The sequence below is a fragment of the Schistocerca gregaria genome, chromosome 3, assembly GCF_023897955.1.
Source record: "Schistocerca gregaria isolate iqSchGreg1 chromosome 3, iqSchGreg1.2, whole genome shotgun sequence".
Classification (NCBI taxonomy): Eukaryota; Metazoa; Arthropoda; class Insecta; order Orthoptera; family Acrididae; genus Schistocerca; species Schistocerca gregaria.
In genome coordinates, this window is record NC_064922.1 from 407,626,121 (window position 1) to 407,646,801 (window position 20,681).

General features: G+C 40.5%; 1 long non-coding RNA gene across 2 annotated transcripts in view; it reads right to left on the reverse strand.

Annotated features, from left to right (window-relative positions):
* Nucleotides 1-20,681, reverse strand: part of LOC126354300 (uncharacterized) — a 132,110-nt gene that overhangs the window by 98,675 nt on the left and 12,754 nt on the right. The window contains exon 1 of one of the 2 annotated variants that reach the window (XR_007565294.1): nucleotides 3,075-3,295. The exons of the other annotated variant lie outside the window; for it this stretch is intronic. This is a non-coding gene — a long non-coding RNA (uncharacterized LOC126354300). Of the gene's footprint in view, nucleotides 1-3,074; nucleotides 3,296-20,681 lie in introns of those variants that run through there. 2 annotated transcript variants of the gene reach the window in all.

The following is a 20,681-nucleotide window of genomic DNA, read 5'->3' on the forward strand; positions in this document are numbered from 1 at the left end:
GAGGGAGGACTCCAACCTCCGCTGGGACCAGCCACACAGTCCATTACTGCAGCACCCCTGACCCCTCGGCTAATCCCGCGCGGCCATGACTTTCAATCTGGTTTAAATCTGCATGTAAGACAGACAAACAAAGTACCTGACAGGTACAACCAGCAAGGAGGACAATTAAGCACCATCGGACGAGAATGACGTCATGCCCCATCGACAGTGCCTGCCACCGGAAAATCTCTGATTGTTCTATTTCCAAAAAGGATTGTGGGTTAGGAAGCAGTTGAATAATATAAATGTGCAGGAAAACAGTGAGCTGTGATCTGGAGGTGTTTAAGGCAATTGATTTAGAAGCTGTCTAATTTGCCTAGGTCCAAGAAAAGGAAGCAGTTTACGATGGAGCTGTGAAATGTGATTGGACAGTAAAGTACTGGGCCATTATTGAAAGAGCTAAATTTGTGTGCTTGGAATCTCCCTGGTTGGCCCAGTTCCAAAGGGTGCTTGGCTTGAGAAGCAGTTGAGAAATGTCACCGGACAGCAAAGTACTGATCTGTTATCGAAAGAGTACAATTCCTTGGCATAGATGCTCTTTGTTTGGGCTTCTTCCAAGAAAGTGGTGTTGTTTAAAGAAAAGTTGACAAATTAGGTCGGACCGTAAAAGACTTTTCTGTCATAGGCAGACCTAAATATGTGATTGGGCTTAAATACTCTCTGACTAGCCTATTTTTGAGAAAGGGATGTGGCTCAGGTAGGTGGAGAGAGTAGAGTGGACGGAATGGGACGTGACTTAGAAGTTATGGGGAAGGAGAGAAAGGGTAGGGAATGGGGATGCGGACTGGAAGGGAAATGTTGGAGGAGATGACAGCTCAACATTATATTTTACTCAGGGAGTACTTTGATCTCTTGCTGTCTTCCCTTGAAAGATTTGCGAGAGGTTGCCACTGGCGTAACTGCCCATTGTAAAAATATTCTCTTCCGATAAATTTCGGGTAGACATTCGAGTCCTCTATTATATATCGCCATTTATGTGTCTTCTGTCTTCCTGTGCCGTGGAATTTAAAATTGATGCCGTCTCGCGGTTCCAGACTGCAGCGCCTAGAACCGCATGGCCACTTAGGCCGTCTTCTATGTAGTTCATTTCACTTATGTGGTAAAATTAAACAGTGTTAGGTTTAACTATACACCTCAGGGTGTCCTTTTCTTAATATCGCGCATTACACAATTATACCACGAGATTTCCTCTAATTTGTTTATAAGCACGTGCATTGTTTTCATATTTATTCACTTCTTTTCTTCGTGTATGCAACAAAAGACCACATGTCAAAACTGAGGGCTCTCTCTAATTCTCTCATCCTCTCCTTCTCTCTTTATTTCTCTGTTTCTCTTTTTCGATCTCTACATCTCTCTAACAATTTATTTATCGATATCTTAAACTTGTAAATTATAATTTAGAAAGGAAGCAGCAGTTAGATAAATACGATATCTGTGGTATAATACTGCGGGAAGATTCTCACAGAGCAATGAGACAATTAAGTCGAAACAAAGCCCCAGAAATACACGACATTCCCTCAGAATTATTCAACTTCTGGGAGAACAACCACGGCAAAATTAATCCACATTTAGTGTGTGATACACGAGACTGGAGAATTGCCCTCAGACTTCGAAAGGAATGTAATAATTCCTATTTCAAAGAAGGCAATACTGGCTCCACTTATTGTAGAAGATAGGTTGACGACAGACAAACCTCCGTTAATAGAATTTCTAGATAGAGAAAGTTTTTTATAATGTTGACCAAATTACGCTCTTCGAAATTATTATGGTCGCAGTGATAAAATAAAGGCAGTAAAATGTTATCTAAGGCATGTACAGAAATTAAACGGCCATTAAAAGAGTCGAAAGCATCAAATGGAAGCAGTAATTGAGAATGGAGCAAAAAGGATTGTAACCTACATCCAACGTTATTCAAACTGAGTACTGAGCAAGCAGTAAATGGAATCAAGCAAGAAACAGAGAAAGAAGTGAGAACGAATTATAGCCCATGGTCGATGTCATTAAATCCATAATTTGAGCAGTCTGTAAAGACACCTATGGAGATTTTTTAAACGGGAATTAAAGATCAAGGAGCAGCGTTTACAACTCTGAATTTGATTGACGATACTGTAATCCAGTTAGTGGAAGCAAAGAAGATTTGGTATATAACATGGACATTGCCTTGGTAATATGACATAAGATGAACATTAAAAAAATAAATTAGAGGTAATAGAATACAGTCGAATTAAACCAGGCGATTCTGAGAGAACTTCATTATGAAATGAAAGACTGAAAATAACTAGAAAAGCATATCTCAAAAACGTAAATTTGTCAACATCGGGTATAAATGTGGTATGAAGTCTTTCGCTGAAGGTATTTTTCTGCGTTGTATGTGGGAGTAAAACATAAAAGACAAATATTTAGGATAAAATGTGAGCACAAGCTTTGGAAATGTGGATCTACAAAAGAACACTTAAGATTTGATGGGTAGATCAAGAACCTAATATGGAGGTACTGAATCAAACTGGAGTGAAAAAATTTATGACACAGTATGACTGAGAGAGGGGATCAGTTGGTTGTATGAGGTGGTTGTAATTAAAGTGCAGCTACCCTAAAGTTCCAGTGTGGGCTGTAATTATCGCATGGCAGCGAAACTGTTTAGAAATTCTAATGCACAAATTGGTTCCACATTATCACATTAGCGTACCTACCAAGTGTGACTCCCATCCATGAATTGCAGCACACAATGGAACTCCGTGACTAGCTGCACATTAACCATAACCACCCGGTATCTATGCTGAAGCCTGAAGGACACTTCAGTTTTGCAATGTTGAAAAATGAAGCGCATAAACAGTGCTGAGGGAGACCAACTTCTGAATACAATAAGCAGCTTGGTTGCCATATTAATGCTGGGATGAAGATATGTGCGCAGGATGGACTAAAGAGGAGAGCCGCATCAAATCAGTCTTCGACCACAAGACCACAGTACAGCTGCTTAACAGTTTAAAAAAGAAGAAATTAGGAAAAAGAAAGTATCGAAGATAGTATGACCTTACCTTCATTAACTCAATTTTCTTCACGCATTTTCCGTTGACGTCGGTATACCCGTCGGGACATCTAATGGGTGTGTCGACACTATGTTCAGGATAAGCATGTTGGCTTATGGAATATTCCATGCTCTCCCCACCAGAAGATGGATCGATAAAAAGTGTAGTAGCATAGAGCAGAGCCAGCCACATCCTCATGCCGCGGTCAGCTGAACTGTAATGACGCAGCAACTTGTTGTCGTGACAGCCCATGAGCTCAAGGTCAACAGCTTTCCGCGAAGCGTGAGCTACAACCGGCCCTTCGTTTTTATAAGTACTCGTTTCATAAACATCTCCACTATATGAGCTCATAGCTGTGGCTACATTCCACTGTCACACGATTAACCGTCCACCTTGTGGTTACGTAACACAGTAAATTATCATCTTAACGGCTAGTACGTTATTCCGAAGAGAATGACACAACACAATCTCATATGCTGATCAAAGATTCGATGAGATCGCAAAGTTTTGGCTTGGCTGCTCCTTAGGATGTACTTGGAATATTCCTACAGACACGCACAACTATCTTCCTATGATTTCATATTTAAATTACTTTTCCCTAAGCAGACGAAATGTAATTATGAAGGTTGTTGTTTAAATGCTTCTGTCGATCTTGAACATACAATTTGTGTATCTGGGAAAAGGATCCCACATTTATCTTGACTGATTGAACAAGAGAAGTCAGTAAAAAAAAAAAAAAAAAAAAAAAAAGGAAACCTCTAGGTATCCATACTAATTTTCCATTTGAGTTAATACAGAAAGGTACTCACAGTTTCCATGGTTAATCCTCACTGTTCTACGAACGAAGAAGTTTTCTTACAAAGAAAAGTTATTCATTATGTGATCAGATATCTATAAAAAAGTAGAAGTTAAAAAATAAATAATTTATATGTAGCTTTAACTGTTACTCTCAAGTGGCCTCTGGCCTTTTATTCGGTATAACGAATTTCGGTTTAATCTGATGGTCTCTTTACAAAGTAACAAGGAATTGTTAATAGAGCAATGAAACAAGTTCTTCATGGATGCTGTTTCTCCAAAGAAAACTGATAGAAACGACGGAGACTGGCGTTTTTTCTGTTTCTGATTACGCACCCAGACAAACAAACAAAGCCAAATTTTCTGCATTTTGTTGTGAAATTGTCCCATACCAAGGGATTGGTTAAAACGTGAAATAGATAGCCTGTTTCTCGAGGGAGACTGCAGGAACATAGCGATGCCATACTTGCCCCCACAGGCGCGGTACGTTTTAACGTTAAGTATCAGTTGTAACCGTCGGTTCTTGTGGTTGCCACTAGGGCGTCTCTAAAGTGCACCAGTCTCGACACTGGCTCGTTCGCTTTCCAATGTGCGTGGCGACGAGACTGGTAAGAACACACCAACAACAGACGTTTTACTTTCGGCAGTCTATGTTGGACCATTTCTTAATAATGAGCTCGTCATCGATGGATTACCCACAGGAGAAATCTCATTGCATCTTTGGCCTCCAATGACGCTTGATATTTCTTTATTTTATGAATGATTGAGTCTAAGTGCATGACCTCCCTCCAACGTTTGGTGAACTGAGAGTCCACATAGCCATAGCAGCGAATAGAATAACTTTAAATGAAGAACACACTTTTTGCGCCACGATCACAGTGTAGACACTTTTATTCTTCCAAGAGACCAGTTTCAACAGTCTTACACTGCCTTCCCGATATCTTATGGAACTTGTTTTAAAGTTGCACATGTTACATTACATGAAGTAAAAGCATAAAAGGCACTCCACAAGTATACATGTCTAGTTAAAAGCCCAGTTGGAAAAACGCACACAGCTATTAAAAGCCTCATATCATTCATGCATAAGGGGCGAGCATGACTCTCCTAGGCTTGCCGCACAGCACTACGCTGCCGGCAGATACATCAAAGAAGGTGAGTGATACGTTTTTAAAGAAAATTATAGAGTCGAGCAAGATAACACATGGAAAAGATTGACGACATAGGTTCGCAGTATTGCTAGGATTAGTGTTTTAGGATGCCCCATGGATCCCCACACTCTTATTTTTAGGCTATGGTTAGGCACTGCTACCAAAGTGGAAAAACCTAACATAGGGGCCGGACGAGAGTTTTCGTATCCTCACCGAGGCAGCTTCATGTTTCTTGAGTGCTGCAGGTAGCAGCGAGTAAACCACGAAAAGGGACTCAAAAGTGTGTAGTGCCATTGTCATATTGGATCTCTGGTGCATGCTAGATTAGTGCTAGTTTCCTTGACACATTTATAGCTTTAGATATATTACAAATTATCTCTTATAGAGGTAGTGAGTCTAAGACTAATGTCTACACTGAACTGCAAGGAGTTAACAACTTCCAACTTCAGGGGGAATTCAGTGGGTTGAATTCTTCAAAGGGTAGAAGAGTGTAAAAGACGCAGGTCTAGTTAGATAGGCTTCGTGCTACAAAGCAGGCTACGGCCGGCAATTCAATAAATTTTAGCTGAACTTATCTCTGGCTTTAGCCAGCTTTCAGTGCCGGTAACGATTTGAGCATCAGTTCATTCTGTTACCACTTGGAACTCAGGCACTTTCCAAACACAGCTACGACAATTTACAGCTGTTGTACCAACGTTTCCTAGATCTGCATTCTTCCTGTGTTCGACCTGCACTCTTCGAGTCTGAAGCCCTTTATTTGTTTGCTCGAGACCTGCGCGGTGTACACCACACAGCCCCCGCTACCCACGTGGCAGTATCCTGCATTTAATGGACTCCTGACCTATTTATCAGAACCCGAAACCCCACCGCCCTATGGCGCAAATCGTGGAATCTGTAACCTACACGGTCGCAGAACCGTCTGAGCCCCCTTTTCATGGCTCTGTACCAGAGGTCTGCAATCGGTCCTGTCGACAATGCTGCATATTGTGAGCCCTCCTTTCATCTGGCAAGCAAGACTGGCAGCCTCTACCACTTATGATAGCCGCTCAAAAGCAGAGAGTTTCTCTTCCGATCCAGAGTGATACACATCATTGGTACCAACCTGGACAACCACCTGCGGCTGGCATATCTAAGGCGTTTGACTGTGTGAATCACAGTATTCTCCTATATAAATTGGAGTTATTTGGGACTGTTAGTGCAGTCAACCAATGGGTAATTTCATATGTAAGCAAACGAGTTCAGTAAGTTGTACTTACAAATTAAATTGCTATGTATTTATTAAGTCTGTTGCTGTAAACTTACTATTTCTATTGTTCCCCGTATACGTAAACGATCTTCCACGTAATATACAAAAAGCAGAATTAATGTACATTGCAAATGACACTAGTATGTAGTTAAAAGCATCACTGATTGGCTTTCTGCGATTACCTCACCATCAAATTTAAAAAGGCACAACATATTCATTTCTGCAGATCTAGGGTTACTACACCAGTGACAAGTGTAACACGTGGAAAGGAAATAATAAATAGAGAAGTCTTAGCGATCTATATTGGTGAGAATCTTAAGTGAGAAAAACGCATTTTGGTACTACTAAAACAACTCAATCCAGCCACATTTACAGTTAGAATTACCGGAAATATTTGGAAGAGGCTAATCAGTAAGGTGGCGTATTTTACATATTTTCACTGAATAATTTCATATCGGATAATGTTCTAGGGTAGCTCATCTTTCAGAAAGAAAGTTTCCATTTCTCAAAATCATGCTGTAAGAATAGTATGTCATGCTCACACATGACCTTCTTATAGAAATCTAAGACGTTGGTCATTCTGACTACTGTTTCATAGCATATTTCTCCCTCGTGAAGTCTGCTGCCAGTTATACAAAGTAGTTCAAAAGGAACAATGATATACATAATCACGAAACCAGAAGAAAAAACGACTGTCATTACCCTACACCAAGCATGACTTTATCACAAATGAGAAAGCACAACACTGCAACTAAAGTTTTTTACCACTTACCCAGGCAGCAGCCGCCGGCTGACAAACAGCAACAACAGGGAAGCAACCGATTTTGTGAATTTTAGAAGTTCCTCACTAGAATCGATTTAAATAATTTCATCTGTGTACTCTGGTAGAATAATTTAAGAATGTATGCGTATTAATTCTATATTTAAAAGACAAGGTTTTCGCGTTTTCGTTTGTGTCGGAAAGTAACCCGACTTTGTTACATATTGAAAGTTCCTAACCAGAAGCGAATTATTTAGTCTCACCTGTTCTTTTGGTAGTTTAGTTTTTGAATCTCTGCTTGTTAATCTCCTTTAATAGACACACTGCTTGCGGTGTCGTCAGTGTCTACAGTAAAGTTTCGTAGCGTGTGTCGACAGTCGTTTGTTCGTTTGTTTTATAAGTTGGAGATCACTTGATGGAGGTAGTCAGGCAGGCAGGCAGTCAGGCAGCAGCCACCGGCCAAGGCAGAGCACCAACAGCGAAGTAGCCGAGTTATGACATTTTACGAGTTCCTATCCACGAGCGAGTTATATAGTTTCATCTGTGTTAGTTTAATATTTTATGGGCACAGTTCTTTGTTGTCGTTTGTGTCGAAAAGTAAATCGATTTTTACATAATAAGATTTCCTAATCTGGAGCGAATTATTTAGTCTCACCCGTTGTTTTGGCACTTAAGTTCTTGAATCTCTGCGTGTTAATCTAATTTATTACACACAATGCTTGCGTCTTGATCAGCGTCTACATTAGAGTTTCGTAGTGCGTGTCGATATCGGTTGTCTGTGTAGTGTACGTTTTACAGACATTAGTATGGATAGAGACTGTGACTGCTCTGTGTCGATGTGAGCCGGGTTGGTGACACCGCGCTCTCAGCTCCATATTGTTTTGGATTCATTTACATAGCTTGAGGCTGCAGTGGGTGGACATTACTGTTGTGGGCCAGTTGTGAAGATCCAATGGACATCCAGCATGACCCACGAGTCTGCTGGTCGGTCCACACTGGCTACCAGCCTAGTTAGTGCTCGCTTTGATACTGACTCCTCACATATTGTCGAGTTTGTCACTTTAGGAAGTGGCAGGCTGAGAAAAACTTCCTGGGGGCTGTGATGTCCTTAGGTTAGTTAGGTTTCAGCAGTTCTAAGTCTAGGTGACTGGTGACCTCAGATGTTAAGTACCATAGGGCTTAGAGCCATTTTTTTTAAAGCGAGCGTAAAGCCTCACAGTTTTAGTCTGACAAACAGGTTCAAGGCTTGTGTGTGTGGCTGATATTATCCCTCAGTAAGATGCAGTCGCTTGTACTGATCCAGAGGAAGCCTCTCAGCCTCCTAGATTCAGGTATTCACAGTGGGTCGGATTACTGGTATTTGGAGCCACGCGGGAATAGCCGAGTGGTCTCATGCACTACAGTCTTGGACTGTGCGTCTGGTCCCGGCTGAGGTTCGAGTCCTCGCTCGGGCGTGGGTGTGTGTGTTTGTCCTTAGGATAATTTAGGTTAAATAGTGTATAAGCTTAGGGACTGATGACCTTAGCAGCTAGGTCCCATAAGTTTTCACACACATTTATTGGTATTTGGGAGCTCCAACGTTCGGTAATTATAACGCCCCTTAGATGCACTGCTGCCAAGGAAGGTATAAACCCATTGTGAATTCCGTGTGCACTCCGGGCGGAGTCATTCCAGAGTTGAAACTGGTCCTCTAGATGCCATGAAGACAATACCATCAGACGCTACTTTATTATTTAATGTTTTTAAAGTTTCGTGAATGAACATGTAAACGGAATTCTGAGTAGAAAAACTCTTCTGATACCCAAACTGTCATTTGCTAATTATATTTTTGTTGCTGAGATGGTATTTCAGAACACTTCATCTCGTAAAAATTTTTTCGAAAACGACGACAGAAGTGAAACAATTCAGTGGTCACTGGCATCTGTCTTAGCAATCATCTTCAAGTGGGGTTTAACAACGACATGTTCCAGTCTCTCTGGAAAAATAATTAGAGTTAGTGATGCATTAAATATTTTAGATAAGGCTGCGGTATTATATAGGGAAAATCCCTACTGCTCCGTTGGAAACCGATCAAAGCCAGATCAGTTTTTATTTATTACAGAATATATAATTTTCTTAATTTCATACTATGAAGTTGGTGATGCATTGGCCAGGAGTTCTTGCACCTTTCTAAAAAGCTTGTACCTGATTGGAGCGGGAATTGTGGATTAAAAACTTATTTTAGAAATAGTAAACAGCCATTGAGTTATAAACTGAAAGTTTATTGAAACCACAGTAGGGGAGTTTTTCAATTTGCAGCTGGTTGGTCGTTTACTTTTTCTACAAGAAGAACCTTTCTAAAACACGGTTGAAAAGACCGGACCTAGCACCAGGACACAGCGATGAGAGTTGCCTACTGATCAATTAAAAGAAAATGAACGGCTGCGGAGAGCTGAATTAAGTGTTTTATATATATATATATATATATATATATATATATATATATATATATATATATATATATATCCGTAGCTGTACGGAGCGGAAAGGCCCGGTGGTTTGAGGCGTCCTGTCACGGACTGTGTGGCCCCTCCCACCGGAAATTCGAAAATTCGAGTCCTCCCTCGGGCATGGATGTGTGTGTTTGTGTTGTTCTTAGCATAGGTTAGTTTAAGTTAGTTTAAGTAGAGTGTAAGTCTAGAGACCGATGACCTAAGCAGTTTGGTTCCTTAGTAATTCACACACATTTGAACATTTCAGCAGATATCCATCGGCCGCTTCCGCAGAGAACAAGGTGGGCTAAAATAGTGAACCTGGCCTCATATCTCTGTTGGTATTAATTCTCATCACTTCTGCAACGAGGCTAGAGGAAAAGTCAAGAAGACCGTTTTGTTAGAGGAATCGGTGACGTCAAGGCGACGGTACGGAAAAATCGTGTTTTTTAAAAGTGGGGGTGGATTCCGTATTTCCATCGAAGAATTCGTCGTCCTGGCTGGGTCTTCGGTGGCAGGGAGCTCAAAAAGAATTTGAGCAGCCATCTTCGCACTTTTTACAATTGGAGGACTAATGTGTATTGGCAGGAATCTGTAAGAGCCCGCGAATGTGGGCGGTGAAGTAAGGATTCGGCGAAGGGCTTCGTGCAGCGACGTTGAGCTTAGCCCTATGGGGTTCAGTTAGACTTTTCGGACGTTGCTTGCCGTTGTGTCTTGTCAGAAACACTCCGAGTTTTGAAGGTCAGTTTGAGAGGAGGTGCGGAATCGGCTCCTTCACAAGAGTCCAGTGTTCGAGTTGTAGCGGTGGCATTGTCTACTGCCAAAGAGCCAGCAGAATGTTGAATGCATGTGTTTTTCGATAATTCGTCAGACGTGCAGTCACTGAATTTTGTTGTTATATTTCTTGCAGCTCAACTAAAGTTAACAGGGTTCAGAGTGACTGCGTTGCAAGGGCCTTGTTATCCGGCAAGCGGTATAACTCGGAAAGCCAGTAAACAAGCAGTCACTTTTTATTTGAACGTTGTTTGCTCATTATCGATTTGATTTTTGTACTGTATGAATATCGACTTTGCTTATGAATAAATTAACGCTTAATAATGCTAAGTTTGTATTTAGCACCTACCACTGACATTATACGAGATTTTATGTCATTGTTGTATTTGGTACATGAATTAGTGGAATCTGATTGAAAGATTGTGGGAAGCTACAACATAAATTTCTAAACCAGTCAGTCGCCCTCTCACCTACACAGAAATTACCAAGGGTAAAAATTAAACATTGCACACTTCCTGCTACCCAGGCAAATTGAATAAATTGGTTGGTTCTTTCTCATTAGGTTTTGTGTAGGGCTGACTTTAGGTAGCTGATAGGAACACCATTCGTTCGTAGGCAGCTACTGAGAAAAGCCAAAATATCGTATTGATTGGATACCAAACGTGCCCATTATGAGTATGTCCAGTTCTATAATTTGCTGGTATTGTAATGGATAATCGTCCAGATGTTTACCATATATTCTTAAGATAATGCTCTCTGGGAAACTTGAAACTGTTTTTCATATCTGTTACCAACACGCAGATGTTGAAATTACGGTACCTATCCACTTAAAATATGCAGGTAATATACGGTATACAGTTTTAAATGACGCAGTGAACATATACTTAGAGATCTACGGTCATCACAAGAGATCTGAGGTCATCACACTATGTTTAAGTCAACATGTAGATCAACATCATACTCCAAAAGCAACCTAACGGTGTGTAGCGGAGGGTACCTTTTGTACTAATAACTGAGCCCTCCAATGCTGTTCCACTCGCGAATAGCGAGCGGGAAGCACGATTCGCTTTAAGTCTATGTTTTTCCTCTAATTTCTCGAATTTTCTCCCCATGATCATTACCCGAGAGGTATGTTGGCGAAAGTGATATGTTGTCTGACTCTTCCACCAATAAAACTTTTGACGCACCGTCTCTGTATAACAGCCACTTCACGACAATACAAATATTCCCAAAGTGATACTTCAGGGAGAAAAAAGGGGCTAAAATGTCCTTAGCATGCCTGGAAACAACTTAAAATGACTGTTGAAAAATTAAGTAAAACTGGAAAGACTTAAAATTCAATGAAATATTTCTCATAACATTTTTCCTTTCTTAAGGTGCACATCATAAGCCTCATGTTTTCGATAAATTCCAATCGATGAACAAAATATCCACAAAAAATGCTGAGCAAACGATTTTGTGTTATCCTTATACTGTGCACTCTTATGTATCGTTCATAGGTGTCAATCTATATAAATGTGTCGAACGATGTAAATAAATTGTCGAAACTTTGCTGACCGACAAAAATCGTTCGACATAAGCAGCAGGAAAAAAAGGGAACCAGCTGAAAGAGGCTCCTATCGGTGCACAAAAGTGTGAATATATTCCTCTTTAAAAAACTGACAAAATACTGGGGTACCAGCTGACTGAATCGCGATTGTGTGTTCTTCGTGAAAAAACTATCGTGAGAACATAATGGCGCTATTTTTTCTTAAAAAGAGTAACAGAGACACAGTGATGGTGGAAGAGAGAGGAAACAGTGCCAGCCGGAGAGGAAGAGAGAGCAGATAGAGATGGTGAAGGAGAGACAGTGTCAGTAAAATAGAAAGGGAGAGGGATGATGACAGTAACAATGGAAGCCATACAGAGAAGAGAAACTGATGGTCAATAAGAGACAGCAGCAGTAAAAGAGATAGAGAAGTAGATGGAGACAGATGTCTAGGAAACAATAGGGAAGAAACAGTGGAAATGAAAAATGCAGATGAGTAGATGCCATACGTAAGGTAAAGGGGTGTCGGAACCCTGTAAATTGGCGGAGGGCGTATTTTGGAACGAAATTTCAAACACATCAACAGAGGGCAAAACTTAAGTTGGTTCTCCTAGAATTTTTCTGCCTTCCAGGTATGGTGAACATATATACTGGGAGTTTCAAGATGAATGTACGGGTTGTAAGGCTTTGTAGCATTTATTGCATTCAGTTATCGGTTATGAATAATGCATCAAATGAAAGAGCAGCTGAATTAGGTTTTCTTACAAGTATTCACTGAGGTGAAATGTCAAGTTATCACCGAAGACGACACGATCCAGAATATCTTCATCGTCATGCAGCAACGTTTCCGTTGCAAAGTTCACACATGAACAGTAAGCTGTAGGCTTTTTACAGCTTGTAACAACTGCAGACGATAAGGACATAGTTGTAAGCGTCTCCTTAAAGGTTTCTATAGAGACATCACTGGAAATGCTAAATCACGACTATCCATCGGAACTGATTTCTGCATGAAAGCTTCTCACTCGTTCACCATGTTCTTCAGTTACTCTTGGCTGTTCCATTCTCTTCCTTTTGCGTACAGATAAACAAGCAAAACTGTTTGAGTTGCTCTTTGATTTGATGTATTATTTGTATCTGTAAGGTAAACGTAATAAATGCTACAAAGCCTTAAAACTCGTATATTCATTTTGAAACACCCTGTAGACAGTGCGAGCAAGATTCTGAGTATGAACCTTAAATATAGTCAGATATTGGCTAAAACGATTTAGAATGTTTCGTATTAAAAAGCCCGAATATGTTCGCATACCAACAGTTTTTGTCTGGAAAGTTGAAATAGGATTGCTTCCCCATTTTTCTATCACAGTCATATGTAGAGCCACATGTTCCACTTCTTTGTGCTTCGATGGGGCACTTTTTTCGCTAGTTGCTCTATAAGAAGTTGATAACATGTAGAGGGACGACACACTGAACCATGGGAATGTCAAAACGAGCCGTCCTGGATGCAGCTTCCGATAATTCGTGCCTTGAATTTCCTTGTGTCGTAGGACCCAGCAGAACGATAGTTTCCTCCCCAATCTTCGTAGGGACGGTCGTTCGTCCTGGATATTGCAGATTAGTCTAGCTATTTGGCAAAATTGCTAATTATGTTGAAAGGCACTTATATGGTCGACACAGATTGATTTGTCAGCAGAAACAACTCTCATTTGCCGCAGTTCTTTGAGGATGTTGAATAATTCTGCATCAAACATCACAAGATGGTAATGCCCTTGTCTCCATAGAACATTAGTGTACTCATCCATAATGAAGAACATACTTATTCATTGCCACTTACACGAAGAACAGCCAGTAAAAGAGGTATGGTACCAAAATATGTAACCTCTGACCTCATACGATATTGGTTAAGGCGAACAGCGTAAACCTTAACACAACCTATCTATAATCAGAAAACTTACGGAAGTCGAACGATCAACAGTCCATCGAAACTTTCCTTATTCCCAACCATTACATGACTTCGACAATCATTTTCAAACTCTTCCCAACCGCAATTACCTCTATGACTGTGTACTAGGCCACACATGTGCCCTCAGCAAGTGTTATGCCATTATGCTGTCGGTGTATGGGGCTGAAGATATGTATGTATAAATAGAGCCGCTTTCGTCTTACTGTACTGCCATGTGAAATATAAGTCCTTAAATTTGACTAAAAATGTGTCAAACTTTTTAGCTTAGTCTGTAACCATAAAAATCTATATTGAATTTACGAGCAACGTTAAATGACTTTGACTGCGTAATAAATGTGTGTGAATGAATAAATATTACTTAAAAAAGCTAATAGCATGATAATGACTGTTTATTGTAGTTATAACGTCTGTGATATTTAGAAATTGCTCAAATTCTTGAGAAACCTGGCGAGAAGGGTGGTTTTCAATCCGTTTTGAGTGGGTGATCTTGTTGGTGATTGGAGTAGAAAGAAAGAGAAACTGGTGTTGGCAGGCAGGTTAGCCATGTCTGCAGACATAGCTGTGTCGTGTCTGACGATGTACACATTTTTTTCAGTGGTAATTCAAGAGAATGTTTGTGTGGCAGCGGGATTAGTCTTGCAAAGGCGTCTGCACCAATTGTGTGTTTTATGGAGCAATATCCTCTAACTTCAATCTCTAATGGAATTCCGATCATAATATTTCGAGGATCTGCATCAAGAACAATGGCCGTCGCAATAACTTCATGCTCTTTAGATTACAAACGTTATCCGTCGGCGCAGAACAATGAACGGCGCCAATTATTATGCCTTCCTGTGCACACTGTGTTAAGTTAACTGGCGACGCGTGTATTTGAAAGTGCAGCAGACAAGATAGTGACCTAACCGCACCAAAATGTTACAAAAAAGCCGCATACGAAAATTTAATTTTTTATGGGATCATGTGACGGGTTCTGTTAATAACACAGATAAGGTGTCAATTTCTTTGTACAGCTCTTTGCCTTACAACCATTTGTATACCTAGTAGGAGAACGGGCATGCTCTATCTGCCCTACAGTACAGGGTCAAAATTTAAACGTTACACACTTCCTCCAGCATAGGTAAATTGAGGAAATCCGTGGGTTCTTTGGCATTAGGTATGTTATAGGGTGTGCGTTAGGCGGCTTATAAAAGCACCATTTTTAATGAGTAGTTCCCTAGAAAACTCCGAGAAACCGTGATAATAGGCTAGCAAAAATGTCAGTTGCGGGGAAGACCATTTCTGATATTTCTATTCGTGATAAATCGACGAAATTTTGACGATATGTTCTTGAGATTGTGTTCTTAGGGAACCCTGAAACCTTTCTTAACGTCATTATCCCTTACCAAGATTCAGAGTTTCTAAGTTATCGCAATTATGCACTAAATATGCATCTAATTTCCGGTCAGGTGCATAAATGTAATTTTAACTGACGTAGTGACCAGATGACGTGGATTCCGGTTTCATTGAAAGGATTCTGAGGTCATCAAAATATGTTTTACTTGCCATTTTTTTCGCCAATGAGCACTTCACAGCAATACAGACTCACTTGACCTGTAAACCGTTCGATGATGCCACCTATAGGTGTAAGAATCATACAAAATATTATTTAGTCGTACGAAGTTCTTTGCACTTGCAAGTCAAACAGCGCTTTTTTGGTATACTGTAGGTGTAGCTTAAAAATGTCGTGCACTTTTATGTAAAGTACTTTAGTTTAAAATGAACTCAAGTCAATGGGATACGATTTTGCGTTAATCTCGTATTATGTGTAACTATACGTTGTTTAGACGGTCAAAGTATGCAAAGATGTTCAAGCATATCAATAAAGTGTACTTTACTGACCTGCTGCTATAGGGAAAACAGGGGCACTAGCTGGAAGATCCTCCGGCCAAAGCAAAAAAATTGGATATTTCTCTTTAAAAGACTGTGACAAAATAATGGACAACAAGCTGCCTAAATCCTTATACGCCTTCCTCATCTGAAACATTAGTAGGCGAACATAATTGCGTATCTTTTGCTCAAAGAGAATAGCAGAGAGACTGTGACTGCGAAAGACAGAGGAGACACTATCAATGTGTGAGAGAGAAGGAGAGAGAAGACAGCGATGGTTGGGAAAGATGGATAAAGACGAGAGTAGTGGGAGCCAAAAAGAATGGACATAATTATGCTGAGAGTGACTGAAAATAAAAGAAATTAAGTGACAGATGGAGGCAGTGGAAGTATGTGCAAAAGAGTGAGAAGGCAGTGGAAGTGAAAGGTGCACATGAGCACAGATCATACATCGGCCCAGGGGAGTGTGGAACCCACCACATCGGCGACCTATAATTTAACCACTGTCTCCCGTCCCGTATACCCAAGTTTTCCTCCTCTAAGTGTCCATATTCCAAGCAAACCATCCCCAGACACGTGTGCGGAGAGGAGACAATGATGGTTGAAGAGAGCCACGGGAACCTACAAACGAGAAAGAAAACCCGGTTGGAATGGAAGAAAAAGAATGAGGCAAAGACGATGGCAGCGTGACAGAGAGGAAGTGATAGTGCAGAGGAGGAGACAGTGATAAGGAAGAGTGAGAGAAAGGGATGAAGACAGTGACAGTGTGAGAGTTAGATCGGAGAAACTGCCAGTGGGAAAAAAGAAGACAGAGGAGAAAGACGTATACATACAGTGACTGTGAGCGAGAGATACTGAATATGAAGGCTTCACTACAACAAGAGACCAGTGGAAAAGAATTAGAATGTTGTATGTGAAAAGAGCGCGAATATGTCAAAATATTTGGTGAGGAAGGCAGAATGAAGATTGAGACAGCTGTTTTCCCGCTTTTCTGTCCGAGTCCTTTAAAGTGAAGCATATTAGCCTTCTTGTGCTCTGGCAGGGCCATTTTTCTGCTAGACTTATTATCTTTACACTGTCTTGCAACAATTTTGCGTACAGGTAAACTGTCAGAAGATCATATTAATTTTCAAATATGATGTCAATGGAAGATTTGTAATTTCAATTGTTGTTAATTTTACTGGGGAAGACAGCTTAAAATATATTTACATGTACTAGTCGCATGGTCAATTAAGTTGCCGGTGTTGGTTCTAAGATTAATTTCTAATTTTTCCAGTTCTTTATATTTTCGTTAACTCACTGTCATTGACCTATGCAGTAATCTCATACCTTGAATCCATACTGATACCATGTATAAGATCCAAGATAATTACAACAAATTAACTGCGGTTTAGTAACAGTAAAGCTGATTCTGATGTATTAAATATAAATTGCTTCTCCATTGCGGGCGACCCAAAATCTATGTAGAATACTACATTTTACATAGGGTAATACTATACCAGTCGATAATCCGCTCACTACGATAGTGAGTATGAAACTGCTAGGGAAGCAGTTAAGTGATCATTCGGTGAAATATCCTTTGTTGTTTGCCAAATTATTGCAAGTCGAGACCTGATATCCCCATCGCGTTTTGGAGAGAGATCAAAATAAATAAATAAATAAATAAAATTAACTGCCTATTATAATAATATACTCAAGCAGGTTACATGTAGACAACGAGTTAATTAAACGTCTTTAGAGTCAGCAGATCAGTAACAAATTGGTCGTGCGGTAGCGTTCTCGCTTCCCGTGCCCGGGTTCCCGGATTCGGTTCCCGGCGGGGTCAGGGATTTTCTCTGCTTCATGATGACTGGGTGTTGTGTGATGTCCTTAGGTTTGTTAGGTTTAAGTAGTTCTGAGTTCTAGGGTACCGATGACCATAGATCTTAAGTCCCATAGTGCTCAGAGCCATTTGAGCTATTTGAACCAGTAACAAATTTAAAGAGCAGTTTAAATGCAAATCTCTATTAACCAACAAATTGTCAGTTTCTCGAGGAGGAGATGGAACGTCGTGATAGAAGACTAGTTTTGGCTATGCAAGGCTGCGGGGTCGCGCAACAATTTGCTGAGTAAACGGTCGGTGCAGCCGGCTGTTTTTACGTAATATGCAGTAAATAAAAATCGTATTCTGTAGCAAATTTAATATCTCTGAAAGAAAGCACTGCTAGTACATGAGCTAATAAATGCTATTTTCGTAGTTAAAACAAGCTCTTTTCCTATTAGGAAAACGTTAAAAAATCGAATAAACACGATTCGTGTGCTTCAAAATTTCAAAGAAGCGGTCACGCTTGACATCGGAGGGTCCTTTACATATGCTCAAAGGTATTCGAACGATCCGATTGCGTTCTGCATGATTTATGTGCAGCTCTCTTAACCTAAGTTCCTTGTACGTCCCTAATCTCTCGTCCGTGTAATCGTTTGGCTACACAAAGCGGTAACCGTAAGAGATCAGTAGTGAACACAGCTCTGTATGGCTTTCAGTCCTCATGGAAATTAATACTTCGATACCGCGAATATCACGAAACATGTTATTAAAGATGACGCTGTCTTTAATGTTTGTGACCTGAAATTTATTGCAACAAGTGACATTTCAAAAGGCGAGTCTCAACTTTAAATGTCACTACAAAACTTTTCTTACTTGACCTTTATCCAGGAGTACTATCCTGCAGTTATTGTCCCTGTTAAGAAACCACGAAAGGTATTACGTGTGGTGCTATTCAAGATAAGGAATTGTATACTTGTGAGACCTGTGTGTCTCCCGGGTATACCATTTTCAAATAGTTTACAGGAATGCAACCGACTGACGGAGCCGACAACCGCCGATATTTCGGCAGGTGCACATAGTGTCACTTTCAGGGCAAAAGTACTGCAAGTGAACATTGTGCGAGGGAATTTTAAACCTCCGTTTGCAGAGCAATTCCGGAAATATAACACACACACACACACACACACACACACACACACACGCACACACACACACACAGTCTGTAAACAGTGAACAAGTTAAACTAGCTTAAACTTTAAATAACATGGCATTAAGTTTAATGTCAAATAGGAATTCGAACCCAGTAACTAATCCATAGGATAACAAAACACAATCAAATCTTACAAATCGATTTTTTCATCAATAGCGAGATGAATTTTACTGCAATAACGAGGTGAAAAAATTTGCCACATCACGTTTCAAACACGGAACCCATCGTAGTTATTTTCTAGCCACGAATAAACGCCAAAGTTGAGTTAATTTCACCAGTAGCGAATGTGCACGTGTTTGAATGAGAAATAACTTGACGGATAGTTCAAGTGGTTCAAATGGCTTTAAGCACTATGGGACTTAACATCTGAGGTCATCAGTCCCCTAGACTCAGAATTAATGGAACCTAACTATCCTACGGACATCATACACATCCATGCCCGCGGCAGGATTCGAACTTGAGACCGTAGCAGCCGCATGGTTCCGGACTGAAGCGCATATAACCGCTCGACCACAGCGGCCGGCGACGGATAGTTCTGTGCAGACAGGGATTCGAACACTGCACATACCGTCTATATGGCTCCATACGTAGAGATCATAACTATTGAATTCTTTTTCAGCAGTATTCACGTGTGGAATGTTTGAACCTGAAATGAAGCGATGAAGATTTCTGTGTCTGACTGGGGATCATAGTGGGCTTTTACCGTTATTGATGAGAATGTATGAAAAGTATGAAGAGATGTTTTAAATTATAATTATTTTTCATCAGTAGTTCTTTGTAAGTAAGCTACAGCTTGAAATGATAGGTAAATTTTTATTTGGCACAAGGATTCAGCGCAGATTCATGCCTTTCCTTCAGATATTAAGGGGTTTGAAATATTGGGGAAACATCGAAATGAAGGAACTACATCGCCCCGACTGGGTCCGTTCCGTGAAAGGGGCAATCTGATTTCTAACCCAAGTTCAGAACCAATATTATCAAGATTCCAGTACAAACGCAATGTAAATAACACCCATTGATCTCAAATGACCAATGGGTCATTAAATTAGATACAAATTTGTAATACGAAGAATATTGCTGCTGATTGAGTACAATTGCTGCGACTTCTGTCTCCGTAATAACCCAACCTGAACCAAATTTCCTCCAGTCGTTAGTGAAGCGACATCGAGTTTGTTGTGTATTTAGAACAATGGTGCTAACCTATGTTGTTCAATTATCGTTACCAGGGGAGAGAGGTATCTGCCTGTGTCTGTTAAAAATGGTAGTCACTAAAAAGAAAATTTCAGCATGCAGGTGGCTCATGATTTTCTAGATGAGAATTGTGACTTCGTGTACGTGGTTCACAGCCTGCTCAACATATTTATTTCATTGTTCGACCACATCGCCATTCATCTACGTACACTTACATTTATATACACATTCCGCAGGCCACCTTGCGGTGCATGGCGGAGGGTATCTAGTTCCACTACTAGTCATTTATTTTCCTGTTCCACTCGCAAATGAAGCGTGTCACAAATGGCGACCTATATGCCTCCTTACGAGGCCTGACTTCTATTACTCTCAAGCCAATTGTGCGTTAGTGGCAGAAATATAATTCCGCGGCCAGCCTCAAATGCGGTTTCTCCAAACTTTCTCAATAGTGCCTCACTGAGGGAAGGTCGCCGTCCCTCCATGCATTCGTATTTGAGTTCACCGAACATACAGGTAACAAATATTGAATTCTACAGTGTCTTCCTATTAATCCGATCTGGTGAGGATCCCGCATACTCCAGCAGCACCCAAGAACGGGTCGCATTAGTGTTCTACACAATGCTTTCTTTATAGGTCTACACTCTCCTAAACTTCTACCCACAAACCGAAGTCTACCATTCTCCTACCCTACTGCAGTCAATACGCAGCCGTTCCATTTCATATCGTTAGGCAACGATACGACTAGACATTTAATCGACGTGACATTGACAAGCAGCACAGTCCAATTGCTGTAATCGAATACTGAATGATTGTCTTTCCAATTCTTCTGCCTTAACTTATATACTTCTACATCTACTGCTAGC